Genomic DNA, 17,242 nt, shown 5'->3' with positions numbered 1-17,242 from the left:
AAATAAAAAATAAGACAGTAATTCATAAGTCCAGCAAAATAAAATAAATAAGAAATAAAAAAGTAAGTGATGATTCTAGTGAATTAAAAAAAATAAATAAAGAAAGTGGGAACATAAGCACGTACTTGGATTTCTACTAGATTCTCCCCGTAAAAGGGTAGCCACCGACTCCATGAAGTAAAATAAAAACAAGAAAAAAATATATAAAACTTACTGTGATGGTCGTTATATGTAATCTCTAGCAAATTCCATGTAGCAATAATTACTCCGAACTAATAAGAGAGTAGTCACCATTTTCACTAAAATAAAATAGGAAAAAATGGAAAAGCATTGATCCTAATAGCATAGTATGGTAAGGAATAGCAAATATAAAATTATAATATTCAAAATATTAAAAAAAGAGAGAGAGAAAGAGAGACTCTTGAGGAGACAAAGGTAGAGGGTGAAACGTAAAAGGCTAAAGACTGTTCCTAATTTTAGGTGATTAATTAGGAAGGATTAAAGTGAAACTAATGAGGTGGTGGGAATTAAATAGTGTGGTGTAACGTACTATTATGATGGATTAAAATGAACATTATAATGGAGAGGTGGCAATCAAATTTTGCCAAACTTAAATTTAAATTTAGGTAATTAAATGAGATGGATTAAAATGAAACTAATGAATTGTGGGAATTAAATAGGATATTGTACTGAATTGTAATGGATAAGAAGTAATTATGATTTTTAATATTTTATTTTTACCTTTCAAAGCCACACATGCATTATACAAGAATTGAGAGGAATCCGTGTGAAGCCTGTGGGAGAGATCCCCTTACCTCCCTGGCCTCTTTCCTCTTTATATTATAATATAGATTGGAGTAAGCTCCTAATAAGTTCTAGTCATCTAATATGTTTTGTTTCCTCGCTCAAATTACAAGGGTAATTTACATCTTTTAATTATAAAACAAATCTAATTTGAGTTTCTACATCAAATAAATGCCCCAATATAAAAGCTTTTTAAGACTTACCATGTTGATAGTAGGTTGTAGTCACATATTTACCATAATTTCATCATAATGTACACTTTATCTAAAGCGTGTTAGTTAATCAAATATGAAACCTAAATTAACTTGAAAAATTTCCAACTGAAGAGTCTAGCTAGTTTAGGGGGCGACTGTCGACTATTGTGTCAATGGGTGGGCTTCTACTCATATATGATAATATCATAGAAACTTCACATCCATATTGGCTGGGTGGGGGGCAGAGTGCACGTGAGGCTCACTGGGTAGAGTCTGTAGTGTTTTTAAAACTGATCCGGAGATCTAATTTATGTTTTTTAATTCAGTGTTTAAAATTTTTTTTATAAAAAATATTAATAATTATAATTTGAGGCCAAAAATGAGTTCTTTTTTTTCACAGAAATAGTGGGGCACAGCACCTAGGAATATATAGTTGTCCAAAATAAAAAAATAAAAAACACCTCAATCAAATATTGGAGTGTAAAGTTATGGTCTCTCAAAGTTTGCATATATAGTATATAATATATGACTTGGTCATGATCAGGTCAATGGTCCAATCATCCAGATCAGAATTTTTTAACAAAGTCAATAATTTTTTGACATTTCTTTGAGTTTTACTGAAATTGGATCCAAAATCTTGATCGAATAATAATTTAAACGATTCAATCGATCAGGTCAACAACCATTCCAATTAAAGCCTAATTTTTGCTAGAAATAAAAGAAAAATCCTCTGATAACTGAGAGCCAGTCTTGTCGCTGCTGAACAACCAACTGGGAATGCAGGACGATAAAGACTGCTGATGCATTATGCTAGTTGTTGGTTGCTAACAATAGATGCTGCTGCAGTGCTGATGAACAAGGGACTCAAGAGTAGAGTGAGGACTATTCAGTGCCAGTACATGTGTTTCATTGTGGTTTGTGGTTGCCGATTTGGGGGAGACCGGAGGCAGCATTGTCAACATATCAACACTGCAACGGGAGAGGTGAGCTAAGGCGGAGGTTGGGGCATTTTATTTTTTTCTTTTTTCATAAAACAGGAAAATAATAAAGGGGCTACACAGCTTTGGGGGTATCACGTCTCTAAAAATCTAAGCAATAAATTATTGTTAAAAGTCTTGGGGTCAGCCCATTCACAACAGAAACTTCATGAGCTTTATTTGCTAACCAATCTGAAACTATATTTGCTTCTCTGAAAACCTCTTGATGCTGAATTTTTCCTTCCAAGCTATATCTCATGGCCCTGTAGTTTTCAATGATACGATTTAATCTCCGATTTTGTTGTTGAGGCAGGTAATGATGTTCTGTGAATCACCTTCAATAATGATGTACATGTTTCTGAAATTGGTTGTTATGTTGTGGGCCTCCCAAACAGCCCAACCCTCAGTTAACAGTGGTAAATTAGATTTTGTAGGTTTTTAGGTCAAGAATATTTCCCAAATGATCCGTTGCAACACAGCCTATAGAGCAGTGACCATTTACACACGAGGCATCCAAATTTATTTTAATAGCATCTAAACACGAATTCATCCATCTTATTATGATCCATTTTTTTTACATTTTCTTCTTTTTTCTTAGGAGCTGATTTAATCTTCCAATAATAGTTGACAACTCTATGATAGCAGGAAGTAAGATTTTATTTTTGAAAGTTATCTCAGTTTTATTTTTCCAGATATGTCAAAGTATAATTACAAATTTTTCCTTAATATCTAAAATTTGACAGATATTTGGATCAATATCATTCAATTTTTTCCACACCTTAATCCACTTGTGACTTTGAATGTACTTTGGATAATCAACGGAATATGTTTTGCATGGTTGCAATTGACAAATATGTGGTTCAAAATTCAAATCCTCTTCACTTTCACCACAAGTACTACAAGACCCATCAATCTTCATTCCTCTATTGAGTTGCTTATTTTCAATGGTAGTTTATTACATAGGAGGTACATAAAGCCATAAAGGTGGTTCAAATCCCCTAGGAGGAACACCATCTAAAGTACTTGCCTTTAAATAGGCAGTTTTAATTGAGAATTCCCCATTGGTATTTGGAAATTCCTTATTTTTTACGAGCAGAAGGAATGAAAATTCCTTATTTTTTCCCATACTTGGTGTGGAACAGGTTCCTTATTACTTGTTCTTTCCCACTCTTCTTTCTATATCTATCACCTCACTCACTTTCATATTTCAGGGCATGGTTTTTAAAACCGAACCGGTGACCGAATCAGTCAGGGGTTCGGTTATCAGTTCGAATGGTCGGACCATTTGACCGGAACTGTCAGCCCATTCTGACCAAAGAATTAAAAATTTTGAAAAATGGTCACAATCGTTCAAACGGTTCAAACTGATTAACCGGTTAATTCAGCGGTTTGTTGATCAAAATCAATGGTTTTAAGAAAAACGGAACTGGTCAGGTGACCGATTCCCGATTTTTCTGATCCAGTCCGATTTTAAAAACCATGTTTCAGGGTCGAAGGTATATGTTTTCAAATATTTTACAAAAATAGTGACCGTGATTAAAAGAACAAAATTTTGACCAAATTATCCTTCTGAAAAATATATGCAAATACGGGAGAAAAGAGATAAAAGTTAATGTTCATTTGTCTTCTATCAAAGATGATGAGTTCGAAGATTGCTTTGCTATTCAGGTCACTTCTTTTATGATCTTCTGATATCCCTTCTTTGCTTCTTGGAGAAAGCCTTGAGCTTGTCGGAAGTGTGGACGTTGATGAGAAGCAAACCAAAAACAAAAATTTTCATGACTTAAAAAACTAACCTTTTAATTAATTAAAAGCAATGCAACAAGTGAATAATTTTTAGTTATTTTGACTTCTGATGGAACAAATTAAGAAGAGAGATGACAGCCATGTGTCTTGTTACTGGGTAATATAATTAAATGATTTATTTAACTAAGATCAAGGAAATCAAAAGTAATCAGATTAAAACATGGCATTCTAGTACAATCCAACTCAAACAATCGAGGTCCAAAACTATGTTGGGAGGCGTTCTTTTTTTTTTGGATTTTAAAAAGAGGAAAGTTGGTCAATGGGATTTTGATTCTTATCGATCAAGAAAGTTTATTTTCTTCCTATGTGGATAAATAACTTTCCCACTTGGGGGAAAATTGTAACTATTTAAATGGGACAAAAGTGCCATTTTTAATATTGTATTTTTTATGGCTACCATTCAATGAAAAATTTTGGGAAAACCCCCAAAAATAACAACTTTGAATGGGGACAGAGGCTACTCTATTTTTGTTCCAACTTTTTTTCTCTATACATTATTATATGCTTCTCAGGTTTTTTATTCTGTTCTATTTTTTTCTTCTTCGCTTCCAGCTACCAGTCTGTTTACAGCTATTGATGGGCCGGGTAGCTCAACGGGCTAGCCCAATTTGGCTCGTCTTAAATCAGCTTTGGACAAAATTGTAAGCCCGGGGCTTAGACTTGGGCTTGGGCTTTCTCAAATAAGCCTGGTCCGAGCCTAATAATATTAAATATATAACAGAAATATAATATATATGTTAATAATACATAATACATATTATATAATAATAAAATTAATAGCAAAAAAAGTATTACATATATTAAATGCTTAAAATATTATATAATATATAATTAATATGTTATATATAAAATACCTATCAAAGTCGGGCTTCAGGCTCGGGCCTGGGCTTTAGGCTTTATATAAGGCCAGGCTCAGGCCTAGTAATTTTTTATTTATTAAGAGGCAAAACCCGACCCATGAACATGTCTACCTCTAACACTTTTCATTCTCTCTCTCTCTCGTCACCATCACTCCAGTAATCAGAGATTAATGGGTGGGAATGGCCTTGACCGGTGGACTTGTGGAGAAACATGAACCCTTCTTGAAATGGTGGAATCTTCTTCGATCCCCGACTATATTTCTCTATCAAAAATCCTTGAAATAACCTTTATAGTAGAGTGACAATCAGCACAAATCCTCAAGTTCTTAAAAAAAAAAAAAAAATCAGTTAGTTTATTTGCCGGAATGGAAGTTTAAATTTAATTGAGGGAGAGACCAATTAAATGGTATATGTATTTCAGTACGTTAAAACGAGCAACAATTTGCTGGTTTGCCCGAGTGGTTAAGGGGGAAGACTTAAGATCTTCTGCACACGAGTGCGCATGGGTTCGAACCCCATAGCCAGCATTTTTAAATTTTTAGTCGTACTGCACAGTTCTCTATAATCCAATTAATGGGAGTTTTTTTTACACGTCAACACTATATAATATGTTTACTTCGGCCGGGACGATCTAAAACCAACCGGGTTCGAACCCTTAGCCAGGTGCACGAATCAACAGTCCGAATTAAAATACAAAAGCCTCCCTGAGTTTTCTGACAATAACAAAACCTCCTGTATACTTTTTAAAAAATATGCAACTAGTCCCCCTTCCTAGACAAAAGCCAATCTAATGTATTTGTTTTTTAAAATGCCTATTTTGTCATATGCCTATCTATTTAAATACTCTCCAAAATACTGCTCATCTTCTTCCTAAGAACTGAGAACCAGAGCCACCGTCTCTCTCTCTCGGACGCATTGTGTGCACCCTTCGACCCACCTTCTACATGCACTCTCCAATAACAATTCACTACGTCATCTTAAAATGTGACTGAAACTTATAAACAACAGTTAATTCATTTGAAAAAGAAGAAAAATATATAGAAATGCAGAGTTATACTGGCTTCAACACCATTGATCGCCAGTTACACGGTACTCCATGGAAGGAAGAGTTATTGTATAGTAGTCGTTTATCATGGATAAACTACTGAAGTTTGGGAGGAAAGCGTGGTTCTATGTTAGGGTTGTTTCGGGATATGAGGAGATGAAGAATCGGATCCTATAGATTGCAACCGCAAATACGCCTTGAACAGGCACAAGAAAAGGAAGGAGGCCTGAGGTTCGTTGTATTGTTGAAGAAATGCAGGCATTAAACCGGAAACTGGAAGAAACAGAGGCTTCCATTGAAGAAGAGGAAATGAAAATGAGGGAGATGATGAAAGCCATGCATGGGCAAGCTTTACTTGAGATAGCTGAGGCAGAGAAAATGGCAAAAGCTTCAAATGTGGACCCAAACCAACATAAACAGGATGCAGTATCCTCTCCCTCCCGGCTAAGCTTGAGGAAATCGACATTTGATGCATTCGATTATGATTAGACAAAGCACAATATGCTGTCGACCTTGGTCAAATGATATAGAAAAAATATACTTTTTTCCTGTCATCTTCTTCCCCCGATGTGCAAATGGTGGAACAGAGGTTCAAATAAGCACAAAGTGACCTTTTCCCGCTCTTTTCTTCTGTTGTGACCTGTGAGTGACGTCGGTCCTACTTTTCACTCTGTTCAATCGAGATTTAGTTGACGTGAGGCCTATTATCGAGATTTAGTGTTTTGGAGGATATTTTAATAAACTTATATTTAAATAAATATATATAAGCGTAAATTAGGCATTTTAAAAAAATAAATACATTAGGTCGGCTTTATTTTGTCTATGAAGAGAGATAGTTGCATATTTTCTAAAAAGTATAAGAGAGGTTTTTGTTAAAATAAATATACATGAGAGATTTTTATGATTGTCAGAAAACTCAGTAGAGGTTTTTGTATTTTACCCTAGTCTTTATAATCTCTTAACTTGGGCTGGGCCAACTTTAATCTTAACCATGAGAATAGAGCTGACAACGGCCACTGGCCATATCACATAAAGCCTGCACCTTGCAGTTATATGCATTTATTCTCATATACTCACCCACACGCCTCCTTTGGAATGAGACTGAGTGACCATCTCACCTACTGTTGGGCCCGCCCAAAATTGCAGTCGTAGTTAGGGGTAAGCAAAAAAAATCGAAAAATTGGTTAACCAAAATGATTGGTTTGATTTCAGTTTAATGTTTTTAAAAAATCGAAGGTATCGGTTTAGTTTCGGTTAATCAATATAGAAAAGCGGCAGTTAATTGAACCGATCAGTATATATATATATATATATATATATTTCTATATATTTATGTATATATTATATTTTTATATATTATAAATTAATAAATATATAAAATATGACATAATATTTGTTATTTAAATTGTAATATTTTATATATGTTTATAATTTTTATTATATATTTTTTATAACATATATTATAAAAATTAAAAAATCAAAAACCAATGAACCAAACCGATGGTTATCCAAAATAGTCAACCGGTTAATCGATTGGCTTCGGTTCAATTTCAGTTACTGATTTTTCAAAAACCGGTAGTACCAATTTGATTACAAAAAAAGACCCACCGTTTAGTTAACCGAATCGTGAGCACCCCTATCCGTAGTTAAGGTTGAGGTGTTAGACTAACTTGACCCAACTTAGATCAAATATCTCCTATCAAAAGCAAGAAAACATAAGGTTCGTGCCATTTTTCATTATTTGAAATCACAATCAAACTCGGGTAGTCAGGGGAAAGAAATCTATTGCAGAACCTATATCAAATTGCTATTCAAATACACATGTGAAATGAAAAGGAGAGATTGCAAAAAAATATATATATGAAAAGGAGATTTCTTTAATCCCCAATAAGGGTGCAAGTTGGGTGGGTTGGGCCGGGTTTATGGTCAACTGGAACTTGACCTTAAAATTTAAGCTTAAGGCCCGAGCCCAGGCCTAGTCTACATTTTAATTTGATGCATTTGGGTTGGGCTCGGGCCCAGGCCAGGCTCGAGTTGGTCAATGAACCCATTTGCATGGGCAATTTTTTGTGATGATGATGATATTCGCAACAAATATGTTCCCAAAATTTGTATATTTTTATATTTCTATATCTATAAAAGTTATTCTTATTTGCCACACTATGATGAATATACGGTACTAGAGATTTGTCCAAATGTTATATATATATATATATATATATATATATATATATATATTCTATTTTGTATACTTTTGTGTGTTTTCGTTTTTTATGTTATTATTATTATTTAGGTATAACATCAAAGATTTACACATTTTGACCCAAAAAAGGTTAAATTGTTGACTCTCCACCAAGCAAAAAAAAAAAAAAAAACACTTTCGGGTTATTTTTAAATTTGTGTTTTTATTTCTAACTCCAGTAAAACAATTATTCTTTATCACACACATTTTTCTTTAATATGCTTAATTACTATATGATTCAATGAAATAATGGGAATTAATACATAAATATAAGGCTTAATGAGAGATTTGAATTACGTGAAAAAGTAATTGCTCAAATTACATTTTGTCCTTACAATTAGAGAGGGACCAAATAAAAATTTAGCTATTTTAATCAAATAAAAGTTTCACTTTCAATAGTAGTATAGATATAGATGGGATCTTAAATATTCTATTCATAATTGTTGTTCATTTGGTGTACTGTTGATTTCAACATTTATCTTTCAAGTGAATTTTATATTAATTGGTGATTTCAACACCTATATTTCAAGTGAAAATAAGAGGGGTGGTAGGGAATTTTAGAAAATTTTATATCGCCTTTCCAAAATAATAAGCAAAAAATGATAATATTTTATCTAGTTAATTGAATCAAGCTCTTTTAAAAAAAAATTATCTCACCTTTCCAAAATGTCTTTGTCCCTAATAGGAAAATAAATGATAATATTTTAATTTCCTATGAGATGATTCACACCATGAAAAAAGAAGAAAAACAAAAAAAGGAACCTTGGCATGCAAAATTGATATGGAAAAAGGCCTATGGAATGTATTAAAACTATCCCTTTCCACATTTTGATTAATGGCACCCCTTCCAGAGAATTCACTCCTTGTAGATGTGTAGGGCAAGGAGACCCTCTCTCCCCTACATCCCCATTTTATGTGCTGAAACTCTAATAAGAAAATTTGAAAAATAAGCCTCAATTCCTAGCAACCAGGTTGGATGCAAAGCTGCAAAGGGGAAAACCCAATCATCCCAATCCTCTAGTTTGTAGATGATTGTATTATTTTTATTGAACCCATAATAACTTCTTGTTTGAAGATTAAAGATATTTTAATGGATTTTGCTTGGTCTTCTGGTCAAAACCTGGATTTTAAAAATTAACAATTTAGTTCTCAAAGAATGTTCATACTGGATTCCAAATGATAAAAAGTCCTTTAAAATTCCTCAAAATATTATTGATGATATAGATATAGCTTACGGAGAGACTAACTTTGGTTGGGTGGAAGTAAAACATTCTTTTGCTTACGGAGAGACTAACTTTGTTGAACTCAACCACAAATATGATGACCCTATTTATAATGAGGTCCTTTAAAAATCCTCAAAATATTATTGATGATATAGATATAGCTTAGAGAAATTTTCTTTCGAATAACTCAAATGATAAAAAGTCCTTCCACCTTTTAAATTTGAAAAAAGTTTGTTGCCCTAAAGTTTGGGGTGTCTTCAATTTTGGAGCTTAAATGGGTTAATGAAGCAAGTCTTGCAAATCTAGGGTGGAATATTTTGTTGGAAAAGGATAATATGTGGGTCAATGTGGTGAGGGGAAAGTATCTAAGAATGGATAATTTTTGGGGAATAAAGAATAAGAAAGGTATTTATTGGGCATGACGGGGAATTTTTGGGCTAGAGACCTATTGAAAAGTGTCTAAGTTGGGAAGTTAGAAATGGGAATTCTATCAAGTTTTGGACTGATGTTTGAGTGGACAATGATTCTATTGTAAACTTCCTATCCCCAACTCAGAATGAATATGATATCTCTCGTGTTAATGATTTCATTGATCATTCTCAAAGAACTATTCAACCTAAAAACTTAAGATGTTAGGTGAGGTTCTTGAATAGATTGATATTCTCTAACACGCCCCTCACACGAAAGCCCATTGGGCTTGAAACGTGAACAAACACAGGTCCACCCATACATTGTGCTAAAGCTTATTTAATTATAATGGGGTAACAAGGATCAAACAATAGACCACTTAGTCAAAATCACTCTGATACCATCTCAAAGAACCATTCAACCTAAAAGCTTAAGCTATTAGGTGAGGTCCTTGAATAGTTTGATATTTTCTAACAATCATGAAAGAGGTACGTGGCTTAAAAGCAAAATTATAAATCTTGTGCCTTTGGATATTTGGAATAAAATCAAAGTCTATATTCATTCTTATGGGGAATAGAGAGGACCAGTTGGTTTGGAGATTAAACTCGATTGGCGTTCTCTCTTAGATCAGCTTATAAGTTTAATTGTGACTTTGTTGATTCTAGAGGGGACTTTGTCAATTAAAATATGCTTGTTGGGAATCTAAAATGCCCACCAAAGTTAAAAGCTTGTATGTTCTTCTGCTTAACAAAAGATTTCCCTCAAAAGAGTTCCTAAGGAAGAAAGGGTTGAATATTGATGGAAGTTGAAGTATATGTGGTGAGAATGGAGACATTATTCATATTTTTTAAAATTGCACCGCTGCAAAGCAAGTTTGGAATATGGTGATTACGAATCTTATTAGTGACAATGGTACTAACAATAGTATGTTGGATTGATGGGCTAAGCTCCATAAGGTTGACTTAGGCATAAAAGATCTTTTTGAAAGAAAGATATGTGTATATTGTATGACATATTTGGAAAAACATAAATAAAAAAAAAACATTTAAATTGAGCCCCGATCCCCTACTGTAGTGTTAGGAAGAGCTAATAGAGAAAAATGAGTGTAGCTAAGGAGGGAAAAAATGGAGATTTATTTCTTGGACTCCACGAAATTAGGACACTATCAAAATTAATTTGGATGCATCATGCACTAGTAATCCATTATGCACATCATCTATTAATGCGGTTGAAGCTTGGGCAGCTTAGGAAGCTCACAAATTGGCATTAAAATTCACAAAATTTTTAATTATTATAGAAGGAGACTCAAATCTTGTCCTATCTTGTCTCAAATGTCAGACTTCCCCTCACTGGACCCTAAGGAATATCATATCTGATTGCTTGCAATTAAAGGAGAAGCATGGCAGAGGTATTGCGTACAAGTATGCCTTCCGAGAAGCAAAACAAGTAGCGGATTGACTCGCGAATGAGGCTCATTCTTCTTTTAGCGGTTTTAATCTTTGTAATCTCCCTTGGGATGCTACTCCTAAAGTGATTTGTGGGGATTTTGACTCTATTTGTTTAAGTGATTTGTGGGGACGTGCTGCACAGGATATGTTTTTTAGTAGAAGTGGTATGAGTTGTGTTTGTCATTTCCGGTTAGAAGCACAAATATGAACATAACGAGTATTTTGATGTCCATCTTTTAGCCAAACCACATGGGTCTGTTGCTTTCAATAAACTTCTTCTGCTTCTAGTAAATTATTTAACTCTACATGAAATCATGCTTCATCTGTTGTATTGTTAGTGGACATGTTCATGGGATGGCTTAGGCTTGGCTTTTGCCAAATTTTGAATGGGCTCAGCCCAAAGCCTAATCAAGCCCAATATAATGTAAAGTTAAGCCCAAAGTTCGACCAATGAACAAGTCTAATTGTTAGTGGGTGGGTCCTGCATTTTAAGTTGTGAGATTTCATCTTCAATGCTTGCAATGCATTGTTTAAAGCTGATTTTGGTATCATTTATGTTTCTATGCAAAACATTTTGGGTTGATCAATGCAAATTGGTGAGATATATGTATTGTCACATCACATGTGAAAATTACTTTAGCTAAAATTATATTAAACACATGTATTTTTAAGATATACCTATTTTAAACATAAATATCCCCAAATAACAATAGTAAACCAATTTATGTTGCTCAACCCACGTTTTAACAACAACAATGATACTTGATGAAAGAAGATTTGGCCCGACCTCTTTATTATGAGACACGTGGCAAAAACGACAGTTCGGCAAAAGGGGCCAAGCCTAGGCGGGAACAAGGGGACACACTTCGCTGAACTAACCCACCTTGTAACAGCTCGGGATAGACTTCGCCGAACTGCCACCTTGTAACAGCTCGGAATAGACTTCGCCGAACTGCTACCTTGTAACAACTCGGGATAGACTTCGCCGAACTGCCACCTTGTAACAGCTCGGGATACACTTCGCCGAACTGACCCACCTTGTAACAGTTTGGGATACCTCCGAGCTCAAGACCGCCTCGCTCACTCAGCACTTCGCATCATCTTCTGGGCACCAAACCCAAACAAGTCGTACCATGCCTGACACCAGGGAAGTCCGTGCCCGAGGGCGCCTCGCCTGACTGACTTGGGATCTGACGTTTGGCAGCAACACTCTAAACGGCCACCTGCCACCGCCACTGACGCCGCCATCTCCGGTTAGACGGTTGGGCAGTGACGGTTCTGTCTCAGCAGAAGGGACGACAGCCGAGTTGACAAACACAAGGGTAATCATACCCGATCTGACAAGGGCCTCGGGACGAGTACACGAAGTGACTATAAGAGCCTTCTGCCCCCTGGCAACGGAGGTATGCAAACTTTGCGCTATCTGGTATTACCTTGCTTTTGAAGGATTCTAACTTGAGCTTCGGAGCCTCTACATCGGGTTCTCCACGGAGCTTTCCCATCTCTTCCGTTTCAGGTTCCCTGCTACCCCGAATTTAGAAGCAAGGCAGCGGACAGCTAAGACTAGATGGATCGCGCTCCATCAATTGGCGTCGTCTGTGGGAAACGCTCCAAAAAGCTTCCCTCCAAACTTCGATAACCCCTTTTCTTCAAAAAACCAAACACTCAAGGCCTCCTCCAGTAACACCAGACGTGGCACGGAGACAAACGCCACCGGGGAGCAACTTCAAGTCCCCGTAGTGTGCGTTGGACAGTTCACCATCCCCTTTTCGGCGGATGGGATCCCCAGCCTGAACGCGCCACAAGCAGTGGCACCCGTAAACCTTCCTACCACAAGCATCCCCTTTCCTCCCCCCATTGAGACAACCTTCACTGAACCAATTGCCGTCCCCCTGGCAGCTAGCCAAAACCGGTTGGAGGACCTGATGCAGTGCATGCTGGCAATGCAAGCCCAAATGCAACAGTTCCAGCAACACCAGCTTCACCAGCACCAAGTGCTGCACAACTACTCCCAGTATCACTATCAACAGTAGTTCCCCCAACTGCCACTAAACCAACCACTACTTCCACCTCGCCACCCCGCCCCGAGGCCGGTCAAGGCCTCCCCGCAGGATGGGCGCCCCCGCCAGGCGAAGGCCTCGCGGCCCCAAAACCACCCCTACAGCCAGGCCTCGTCCCCAGGCCGAAGAGAGAAAAATGTCATCCCCGCCTCGCAACCCGCGGGTGGGTCGGGAACCTCGCCCGCGAGGTTGGCACCCCGGCGCTCCAAGCCCGAGCTCCCGCTCACCGAAAATCGATTCAGCGCTCTGGCGGCGGACTACCAGCATTCCGGGCCCATCGAGCTCGGTAACACGGAGGCCAGCAGCGCCAGCACAAGGCCCGCTCAACGGCGAAGGCACCGACGAAGTCGCCAAACCACCACCCGCGCCTTGTCGGAACTCAGAGGCAAAGCCACGAGGTCGGACGAGGTAGGGGCTACCCTGACTCTCTCCGTTCCTTCCCCCCCTCGCATCGGAACTCCTGGCGGTCCCCTTACCTAGAGACTTCAAACTCCCACCTCTGGACAAGTACGATGGGTCCTTCGACCCCAACGACCACGTTGACGCCTTTCAGTCGCAAATGCACCTCGCCAGGGCTAGCGAATCGTGCATGTGCGTGGCCTTTACCACCACCCTCAGGGGGGTAGCCCGCACTTGGTACAGGAACCTGGCCCCCGGGTCGATAAAGTGTTGGGCCCAGTTCGTGCAAGTCTTCACCACACACTTCGTCACCAGCCGACGGTGCCCCAGAACAGAGGAAAGCATCTTCGGAGTGGTCCAAAGAGAAGGAAAATCTATTCGGGGCTACATCAAGCGGTTCAACGAGGCATGCTTGCAAATATCGCGGTTGGACCCCGCAGTGCAGCTCGCGGCGGCCAAAAGAGGGGTGACGCACAAAGAGTTCAAATGGCACATGGTGGCCAACCAGCACGCGACCGTGGCCGAATTCCTCAAACTCACGGATAAGTTCATGAGGACAGAGGAAGAGATCAACCAACGAACCGAAGGCAGGAACGAGAAAAGAAAGAGAGAAGGCGAGCTCTCCAACCCGGTGAGTAGAAAAAACCCGACCCGGGAGCCGAAGCCGAACCAGTCCTTCCGGGCCCCCCTAGCAGTTCGGATGGACTACACGCCGTTGAACACGAGGCAGCCAGAGATCTTAATGACGATCAAAGACGCTCCGTACGTCAAGTGGCCACCTCGCCTAAAGGGAAATCTGAACGATAGAAACAAGAATTTGTATTGTAGTTTCCATAGAGACCATGGTCATAGCACCGAACAGTGTGATAACCACCGGGACGAGATAGAGGGACTCATCCATCGCGGATACTTGAGAAACTTTGTACGGCACAACAATAACAATAAAGCATGTCGGCAAAGGGAGCACGAAAAGGATGCCCCCGAGTCTAGCAACAGACCTGCCGAACCGTTGCAGAAGCAGCCTCCGGAAGAGAGGCCAGTTCGGTGAACCATCCATGTAATAGTGGGAGGATCGGTGGTAGCAGGGTGTACCTCGGCAGCAGCCCGGACTTCAGTTCGCGAAGCGGCCCTCGAAGAAAGGAACCCCCCAAAGAGACCAAAGACCGAAGAGCCGATCTTTTTCACTGAGGACGACGCGCGAGGAGTCCACCACCCCCATGATGACGCGCTTGTCATTAAGCTAAGGATCAGCGATTTCGAGGTCAGGCGCGTACTCGTAGATTCGGGCAGCTCAGCGGACATCCTCTTCAAATCAGCATTTGACCAGCCGCAGCTAAAGAGGAGCGAGCTGAAGCCCGCGAACACTCCCCTGGTAGGTTTCAGCGGAGATGAAGTTAGGCCCCTCGGGAAAATAATTGTCCCTGTGGAAGTCGGCACATGGCCTTGTGCGGTCAGACTCAACCATGATTTCCTGGTAGTCGTGACCCTCTCCCCATACAATGCCATAATAGGGCGGCCGATCACGCATGTCCTACGGGCGGCGGTCTCCACCTACTATTTGGCCATGAAGTTCCCTACGGACTTCGGTATAGGGGTAGCGCGGGGCGACCAGCTCGAGTCCCGCAAGTGCTACGTTGCCGCCCTAAAGGGAAAAACCAAGGTGGCCGACGACCTCGAGCTGGAGCGGCCGGCGGAGCAAGGTGAGGAGCGAGCTTCGCCCACGGAGGAAACAGTCGCAATACAGACTTCAGCTACGGACCCAACTCACACACTAAGCATCGAAGCTTCCATCGAAGACCCCCTACGAGCCGAACTGGTGAGTTTTTTACTTCAAAATTTAGATATTTTTGCTTGGTCCGCGGCCGACATGCCCGGCATTAGCCCCGGACTGATAACTCACAAACTTAATACTGACCCTGTAGTCAGACCCGTTAGACAGAAGAAACGCAACTTAGCCCCAGAACGCTGGAGAGCGGTTGACGAGGAGGTTGAGAAGCTCCTCGCAGCAAACTTCATAAGGGAAGTCCACTACCCGAGCTGGGTGGCCAACCCGGTGTTGGTAAAAAAGGCAAGCGGCAAGTGGCGCATGTGCGTCGACTATACCGACTTGAACCGAGCCTGCCCGAAAGATTGTTTCCCCCTCCCCAGAATTGACCGCCTAGTGGATGCGACCTCGGGAAACGAGTTGCTAAGCTTCCTGGACGCCTACTCGGGCTACAACCAAGTTAGGATGGACCCATCCGATGAGGAAAAAACCAGCTTCATAACTGAATTCGGCCTGTATTGCTACAAAGTCATGCCCTTTGGACTAAAAAACGCCGGGGCAACTTTCCAAAGACTTGTAAATAAGCTATTTCGGCCCTTGATTGGTACGAAGATAGAGTGCTATGTAGACGACATGGTCGTCAAAACTCAAATTTCACAAGAATTAATACAAGACTTAGATTCTGTTTTCCAAATCCTGTGTCACTTTAGCATGAAGTTGAATCCCAGCAAGTGTGTCTTCGGCGTCACCTCGGGCAAGTTCCTAGGCTACATTATCAATTGGCACGGTATTGAGGCCAACCCGGACAAAATAAAAGACATTCTAGATATGAAACCACCTCGGAAAGTAAAAGAGGTTCAGAGGCTAAACGGCCACATAGCCGCTCTAAGTCGCTTCTTATCTAAGTCAGCAAATCGCTGCCTACCCTTCTTCAAGGCAGTCAAAGGCAAAGGGTTCGAATGGACCCAGGACTGCCAGTTCGTGTTCGACGAACTAAAAGGTTACTCGCTAGTATACCAACTTTAGCCCGGCCCGAGGTGGGCGAGGTCTTAGAACTGTACCTCTCGGCGAGCGACGAGGCGGTCAGTTCGGTACTAATAAAGGAAACAGACCGGGTCCAATGACCCATATATTATGTAAGTAAAATTTTGCAGGGAGCAGAGGCAAGGTACCTGGAGATAGAAAAACTAGCATACGCCCTAGTAATAGCAGCTCGGAAACTCCGCCCATATTTCCAGGCTCACACCGTCATCGTCCTAACTGACAAACCTCTTAGACAAGTTTTACTCAAACCCGATGTCTCCGGTCGACTGACGAAATGGGCCATCGAACTCAATGAGTACGACCTCCAGTACTAACCGAGAACCGCTATCAAGGCCCAAGCTTTGGCAGATTTTATCGCCGAGTGCACTTTTAGCCACGAAGCTCCACAGGTCGAGCCCGATGTCCCCATTTGCGGTGAACCCGGAGCTCCTGAGCCCATAGAGTTTGAACCCCGTGAAGTAGCACCCAGTGTGGCCTCTCTCCTGATCAAGCGAAGAGAGAATTGGGATGAGGAGCCCTGGATCCTTCACGTGGATGGTTCATCAAACTGGCAAGGCAGCGGAGCTGGAATAGTCTTGTGCGGCCCGAGCGGCACAAAAGTAGAGTACGCGCTACGCTTTGAGTTCGCGGCATCCAACAACGAGGCAGAGTACGAAGCGCTAATCGCCGGGCTGGACCTAGCGCGAAAGGTTAAGGCAAAACACTTGGTCATCTGCAGCGATTCTCAGCTCGTGGTAAACCAAGTTACCGGCGAATACGAAGCACGCGATCTCTCCATGATCGCATATTTGGCCAAAGTAAAAGAAGCCCTGCTCAACTTCCGATCACACATCATCAGGCAAATCCCGAGGTCCGAAAACACTGAGGCCGACGCCCTATCCCGGTTAGCCGGCACGAGTCACAAAAATATGAGAACTGTGTACATAGAGGACTTACCTCGGCCTAGTATTCTCGGGGGGACAGAGGA

At 40.3% G+C, this 17,242-nt stretch overlaps 1 non-coding gene across 1 annotated transcript; it reads left to right on the top strand.

Moving 5' to 3' along the window:
- The first annotated feature begins 5,085 nt into the window (after window positions 1–5,085).
- TRNAL-UAA (transfer RNA leucine (anticodon UAA)) lies at window positions 5,086–5,168 on the top strand. Its single transcript has one exon. It is a non-coding gene; the product is annotated as a tRNA-Leu (tRNA).
- Window positions 5,169–17,242: the final 12,074 nt, after the last annotated feature.

Source organism: Nelumbo lutea, chromosome 3 (assembly GCF_056320005.1).
Source record: "Nelumbo lutea isolate HS-2025 chromosome 3, American lotus-T2T, whole genome shotgun sequence".
NCBI lineage: Eukaryota > Viridiplantae > Streptophyta > Magnoliopsida > Proteales > Nelumbonaceae > Nelumbo > Nelumbo lutea.
Note: the sequence above shows the minus strand (reverse complement) of the source record. Positions and strands in the feature narration are given on the sequence as shown.